Source organism: Athalia rosae, unplaced genomic scaffold (genome assembly GCF_917208135.1).
Source record: "Athalia rosae unplaced genomic scaffold, iyAthRosa1.1, whole genome shotgun sequence".
NCBI lineage: Eukaryota > Metazoa > Arthropoda > Insecta > Hymenoptera > Athaliidae > Athalia > Athalia rosae.
In genome coordinates, this window is record NW_026019230.1 from 67,501 (window position 1) to 75,000 (window position 7,500).

At 45.8% G+C, this 7,500-nt stretch overlaps 1 non-coding gene across 1 annotated transcript in view; it reads left to right on the plus strand.

The window, feature by feature from the left end:
- The first annotated feature begins 5,833 nt into the window (after positions 1–5,833).
- Positions 5,834–7,500, plus strand: part of LOC125502176 — a 1,914-nt gene continuing 247 nt past the window's right edge. The window contains exon 1 of the ribosomal RNA XR_007280024.1: positions 5,834–7,500. This exon is cut by the window's right edge and continues 247 nt beyond it. This is a non-coding gene — a ribosomal RNA (small subunit ribosomal RNA).

The following is a 7,500-nucleotide window of genomic DNA, read 5'->3' on the forward strand; positions in this document are numbered from 1 at the left end:
AGTCGCGCATCACTCGTTGGATCGAAAAATTTTCAAAGTCCGAAAGAGTCGCGCATCACTCGTTGGATCGAAAAATTTTCAAAGTCCGAAAGAGTCGCGCATCACTCGTTGGATCGAAAAATTTTCAAAGTCCGAAAGAGTCGCGCATCACTCGTTGGATCGAAAAATTTTCAAAGTCCGAAAGAGTCGCGCATCACTCGTTGGATCGAAAAATTTTCAAAGTCCGAAAGAGTCGCGCATCACTCGTTGGATCGAAAAATTTTCAAAGTCCGAAAGAGTCGCGCATCACTCGTTGGATCGAAAAATTTTCAAAGTCCGATAGAGTCGCGCATCACTCGTTGGAACGAAAAATTTTCAAAGTCCGAAAGAGTCGCGCATCACTCGTTGGATCGAAAAATTTTCAAAGTTCGAAAGAGTCGCGCATCACTCGTTGGATCGAAAAATTTTCAAAGTCCGAAAGAGTCGCGCATCACTCGTTGGATCGAAAAATTTTCAAAGTCCGAAAGAGTCGCGCATCACTCGTTGGATCGAAAAATTTTCAAAGTCCGAAAGAGTCGCGCATCACTCGTTGGATCGAAAAATTTTCAAAGTCCGATAGAGTCGCGCATCACTCGTTGGAACGAAAAATTTTCAAAGTCCGAAAGAGTCGCGCATCACTCGTTGGATCGACAAATTTTCAAAGTCCGAAAGAGTCGCGCATCACTCGTTGGATCGAAAAATTTTCAAAGTCCGAAAGAGTCGCGCATCACTCGTTGGATCGAAAAATTTTCAAAGTCCGAAAGAGTCGCGCATCACTCGTTGGATCGAAAAATTTTCAAAGTCCGAAAGAGTCGCGCATCACTCGTTGGATCGAAAAATTTTCAAAGTCCGAAAGAGTCGCGCATCACTCGTTGGATCGAAAAATTTTCAAAGTCCGAAAGAGTCGCGCATCACTCGTTGGATCGAAAAATTTTCAAAGTCCGAAAGAGTCGCGCATCACTCGTTGGATCGAAAAATTTTCAAAGTCCGAAAGAGTCGCGCATCACTCGTTGGATCGAAAAATTTTCAAAGTCCGAAAGAGTCGCGCATCACTCGTTGGATCGAAAAATTTTCAAAGTCCGAAAGAGTCGCGCATCACTCGTTGGATCGAAAAATTTTCAAAGTCCGAAAGAGTCGCGCATCACTCGTTGGATCGAAAAATTTTCAAAGTCCGAAAGAGTCGCGCATCACTCGTTGGATCGAAAAATTTTCAAAGTCCGAAAGAGTCGCGCATCACTCGTTGGATCGAAAAATTTTCAAAGTCCGAAAGAGTCGCGCATCACTCGTTGGATCGAAAAATTTTCAAAGTCCGAAAGAGTCGCGCATCACTCGTTGGATCGAAAAATTTTCAAAGTCCGAAAGAGTCGCGCATCACTCGTTGGATCGAAAAATTTTCAAAGTCCGAAAGAGTCGCGCATCACTCGTTGGATCGAAAAATTTTCAAAGTCCGATAGAGTCGCGCATCACTCGTTGGAACGAAAAATTTTCAAAGTCCGAAAGAGTCGCGCATCACTCGTTGGATCGAAAAATTTTCAAAGTCCGAAAGAGTCGCGCATCACTCGTTGGATCGAAAAATTTTCAAAGTCCGAAAGAGTCGCGCATCACTCGTTGGATCGAAAAATTTTCAAAGTCCGAAAGAGTCGCGCATCACTCGTTGGATCGAAAAATTTTCAAAGTCCGATAGAGTCGCGCATCACTCGTTGAAACGAAAAATTTTCAAAGTCCGAAAGAGTCGCGCATCACTCGTTGGATCGAAAAATTTTCAAAGTCCGAAAGAGTCGCGCATCACTCGTTGGATCGAAAAATTTTCAAAGTCCGAAAGAGTCGCGCATCACTCGTTGGATCGAAAAATTTTCAAAGTCCGAAAGAGTCGCGCATCACTCGTTGGATCGAAAAATTTTCAAAGTCCGAAAGAGTCGCGCATCACTCGTTGGATCGAAAAATTTTCAAAGTCCGAAAGAGTCGCGCATCACTCGTTGGATCGAAAAATTTTCAAAGTCCGAAAGAGTCGCGCATCACTCGTTGGATCGAAAAATTTTCAAAGTCCGAAAGAGTCGCGCATCACTCGTTGGATCGAAAAATTTTCAAAGTCCGAAAGAGTCGCGCATCACTCGTTGGATCGAAAAATTTTCAAAGTCCGAAAGAGTCGCGCATCACTCGTTGGATCGAAAAATTTTCAAAGTCCGAAAGAGTCGCGCATCACTCGTTGGATCGAAAAATTTTCAAAGTCCGAAAGAGTCGCGCATCACTCGTTGGATCGAAAAATTTTCAAAGTCCGAAAGAGTCGCGCATCACTCGTTGGATTGAAAAATTTTCAAAGTCCGATAGAGTCGCGCATCACTCGTTGGATCGAAAAATTTTCAAAGTCCGAAAGAGTCGCGCATCACTCGTTGGATCGGAAAATTTTCAAAGTCCGAAAGAGTCGCGCATCACTCGTTGGATCGAAAAATTTTCAAAGTCCGAAAGAGTCGCGCATCACTCGTTGGATCGAAAAATTTTCAAAGTCCGAAAGAGTCGCGCATCACTCGTTGGATCGAAAAATTTTCAAAGTCCGAAAGAGTCGCGCATCACTCGTTGGATCGAAAAATTTTCAAAGTCCGAAAGAGTCGCGCATCACTCGTTGGATCGAAAAATTTTCAAAGTCCGAAAGAGTCGCGCATCACTCGTTGGATTGAAAAATTTTCAAAGTCCGATAGAGTCGCGCATCACTCGTTGGATCGAAAAATTTTCAAAGTCCGAAAGAGTCGCGCATCACTCGTTGGATCGAAAAATTTTCAAAGTCCGAAAGAGTCGCGCATCACTCGTTGGATCGAAAAATTTTCAAAGTCCGAAAGAGTCGCGCATCACTCGTTGGATCGAAAAATTTTCAAAGTCCGAAAGAGTCGCGCATCACTCGTTGGATCGAAAAATTTTCAAAGTCCGAAAGAGTCGCGCATCACTCGTTGGATCGAAAAATTTTCAAAGTCCGATAGAGTCGCGCATCACTCGTTGGAACGAAAAATTTTCAAAGTCCGAAAGAGTCGCGCATCACTCGTTGGATCGAAAAATTTTCAAAGTCCGAAAGAGTCGCGCATCACTCGTTGGATCGAAAAATTTTCAAAGTCCGAAAGAGTCGCGCATCACTCGTTGGATCGAAAAATTTTCAAAGTCCGAAAGAGTCGCGCATCACTCGTTGGATCGAAAAATTTTCAAAGTCCGAAAGAGTCGCGCATCACTCGTTGGATCGAAAAATTTTCAAAGTCCGAAAGAGTCGCGCATCACTCGTTGGATCGAAAAATTTTCAAAGTCCGAAAGAGTCGCGCATCACTCGTTGGATCGAAAAATTTTCAAAGTCCGAAAGAGTCGCGCATCACTCGTTGGATCGAAAAATTTTCAAAGTCCGAAAGAGTCGCGCATCACTCGTTGGATCGAAAAATTTTCAAAGTCCGATAGAGTCGCGCATCACTCGTTGGAACGAAAAATTTTCAAAGTCCGAAAGAGTCGCGCATCACTCGTTGGATCGAAAAATTTTCAAAGTCCGAAAGAGTCGCGCATCACTCGTTGGATCGAAAAATTTTCAAAGTCCGAAAGAGTCGCGCATCACTCGTTGGATCGAAAAATTTTCAAAGTCCGAAAGAGTCGCGCATCACTCGTTGGATCGAAAAATTTTCAAAGTCCGAAAGAGTCGCGCATCACTCGTTGGATCGAAAAATTTTCAAAGTCCGAAAGAGTCGCGCATCACTCGTTGGATCGAAAAATTTTCAAAGTCCGAAAGAGTCGCGCATCACTCGTTGGATCGACAAATTTTCAAAGTCCGAAAGAGTCGCGCATCACTCGTTGGATCGAAAAATTTTCAAAGTCCGAAAGAGTCGCGCATCACTCGTTGGATCGAAAAATTTTCAAAGTCCGAAAGAGTCGCGCATCACTCGTTGGATCGAAAAATTTTCAAAGTCCGAAAGAGTCGCGCATCACTCGTTGGATCGAAAAATTTTCAAAGTCCGAAAGAGTCGCGCATCACTCGTTGGATCGAAAAATTTTCAAAGTCCGAAAGAGTCGCGCATCACTCGTTGGATCGAAAAATTTTCAAAGTCCGAAAGAGTCGCGCATCACTCGTTGGATCGAAAAATTTTCAAAGTCCGAAAGAGTCGCGCATCACTCGTTGGATCGAAAAATTTTCAAAGTCCGAAAGAGTCGCGCATCACTCGTTGGATCGAAAAATTTTCAAAGTCCGAAAGAGTCGCGCATCACTCGTTGGATCGAAAAATTTTCAAAGTCCGAAAGAGTCGCGCATCACTCGTTGGATCGAAAAATTTTCAAAGTCCGAAAGAGTCGCGCATCACTCGTTGGATCGAAAAATTTTCAAAGTCCGAAAGAGTCGCGCATCACTCGTTGGATCGAAAAATTTTCAAAGTCCGAAAGAGTCGCGCATCACTCGTTGGATCGAAAAATTTTCAAAGTCCGAAAGAGTCGCGCATCACTCGTTGGATCGAAAAATTTTCAAAGTCCGAAAGAGTCGCGCATCACTCGTTGGATCGAAAAATTTTCAAAGTCCGAAAGAGTCGCGCATCACTCGTTGGATCGAAAAATTTTCAAAGTCCGATAGAGTCGCGCATCACTCGTTGGAACGAAAAATTTTCAAAGTCCGAAAGAGTCGCGCATCACTCGTTGGATCGAAAAATTTTCAAAGTCCGAAAGAGTCGCGCATCACTCGTTGGATCGAAAAATTTTCAAAGTCCGAAAGAGTCGCGCATCACTCGTTGGATCGAAAAATTTTCAAAGTCCGAAAGAGTCGCGCATCACTCGTTGGATCGAAAAATTTTCAAAGTCCGATAGAGTCGCGCATCACTCGTTGAAACGAAAAATTTTCAAAGTCCGAAAGAGTCGCGCATCACTCGTTGGATCGAAAAATTTTCAAAGTCCGAAAGAGTCGCGCATCACTCGTTGGATCGAAAAATTTTCAAAGTCCCAACGATTCTCGCATGGAACTAAGTTCCAACGTACTGCCAAATTTTTCAGGTCGCGTTGCTGTTTTGCCCCATAAGGAACACGTGTTATGACCGGCCGGCTCCGACGTCCGAGCGGCACCGTTGATACTTCATGCACCGAGCGGTCTCGACCGGTCGGTCGGCACCTAGTCCTCGGGTTTCGGAACTTTCGACTTGTTTCGGCCCGTATCTCGACATTCCTTTGCGGGTTTGTTGTCGGGGCTATGGTTTCGTCCTCACCGTGTCACGAACACGCAGACAAAAATTTTTTTCGAATTTTGAAAATTTTTCGTCTGAGCGGAGATTCGCACCACAGGCGTTCGTTTCGTTCCGGTAAGAACCACTCTCACGAGTTCAAAGTTTTTCCGAGCGCTCACGTTTCGCAGGGGCGAGTTCTTCGCTCCGTCTAGAAAATATGATTCAATTTGAATCGTCGACACTACATAACCGCGGGTCGGTGTCTAAGACCGAATGGCCCTTTATGCGGTGACCAGAAAGTCTTCTCTCGCAAGTCGAGGGAAGCAGTCGAACAGAGGCATCAACTCGCCACATTCCGTGCGTATCACAGTCTGTTCGCAGACGGTACACATTGATTTCCAATCGTACTCCCGACGCTTGCAATCTAGCCGAAGGATACGAGAAGGATAATTCGAACGATTTGCACCGGGGAGTCGACAAAAATTGTCTTCACCCGAGGAAACACAAAGTCGAACAGAGCGCTCTGAGCGCTAGTACGCGTACACAAGTTGTGCGGTACCAGATATACATATTATATTAAAACGTGTGGCCGACCGGGCAAAGACTCGGCGGCATGGGGCAACACACGAAAAGAGCTACCAATAACACAAAGCTCCCTGGTTGATCCTGCCAGTAGTCATATGCTTGTCTCAAAGATTAAGCCATGCATGTCTCAGTGCAAGCCATATTAAGGTGAAACCGCGAATGGCTCATTAAATCAGTTATGGTTTCTTAGATCGTACCCACATTTACTTGGATAACTGTGGTAATTCTAGAGCTAATACATGCAAACAGAGTTCCGACCAGAGATGGGAGGAATGCTTTTATTAGATCAAAACCAATCGGTGGCGGGTTCGTCCCGTCCGCCGTTTACTTTGGTGACTCTGAATAACTTTGGGCTGATCGCACGGTCTTGGTACCGGCGACGCATCTTTCAAATGTCTGCCTTATCAACTGTCGATGGTAGGTTCTGCGCCTACCATGGTTGTAACGGGTAACGGGGAATCAGGGTTCGATTCCGGAGAGGGAGCCTGAGAAACGGCTACCACATCCAAGGAAGGCAGCAGGCGCGCAAATTACCCACTCCCGGCACGGGGAGGTAGTGACGAAAAATAACGATACGGGACTCATCCGAGGCCCCGTAATCGGAATGAGTACACTTTAAATCCTTTAACGAGGATCAATTGGAGGGCAAGTCTGGTGCCAGCAGCCGCGGTAATTCCAGCTCCAATAGCGTATATTAAAGTTGTTGCGGTTAAAAAGCTCGTAGTTGAATCTGTGTCCCACGCTGTCGGTTCACCGCTCGCGGTGTTTAACTGGCATGATTGTGGGACGTCCTACCGGTGGGCTTAGCCTTTCGGGGCGGCCCAACTAATATCCCATCGCGGTGCTCTTCATTGAGTGTCGAGGTGGGCCGGTACGTTTACTTTGAACAAATTAGAGTGCTTAAAGCAGGCTATTTTCGCCTGAATACTGTGTGCATGGAATAATGGAATAGGACCTCGGTTCTATTTTGTTGGTTTTCGGAACCCCGAGGTAATGATTAATAGGAACAGATGGGGGCATTCGTATTGCGACGTTAGAGGTGAAATTCTTGGATCGTCGCAAGACGGACAGAAGCGAAAGCATTTGCCAAAAATGTTTTCTTTAATCAAGAACGAAAGTTAGAGGTTCGAAGGCGATCAGATACCGCCCTAGTTCTAACCATAAACGATGCCAGCTAGCGATCCGCCGAAGTTCCTCCGATGACTCGGCGGGCAGCTTCCGGGAAACCAAAGCTTTCGGGTTCCGGGGGAAGTATGGTTGCAAAGCTGAAACTTAAAGGAATTGACGGAAGGGCACCACCAGGAGTGGAGCCTGCGGCTTAATTTGACTCAACACGGGAAACCTCACCAGGCCCGGACACCGGAAGGATTGACAGATTGAGAGCTCTTTCTTGATTCGGTGGGTGGTGGTGCATGGCCGTTCTTAGTTGGTGGAGCGATTTGTCTGGTTAATTCCGATAACGAACGAGACTCTAGCCTGCTAAATAGGCGTACTTTCCGGTATCTCGAAGGCCCCCGGCTTCGGTCGGGAGGTTTTTACTACCGGCGTACAAATAAATCTTCTTAGAGGGACAGGCGGCTTCTAGTCGCACGAGATTGAGCAATAACAGGTCTGTGATGCCCTTAGATGTTCTGGGCCGCACGCGCGCTACACTGAAGGAATCAGCGTGTCTTCCCTGGCCGAAAGGCCCGGGTAACCCGCTGAACCTCCTTCGTGCTAGGGATTGGGGCTTGCA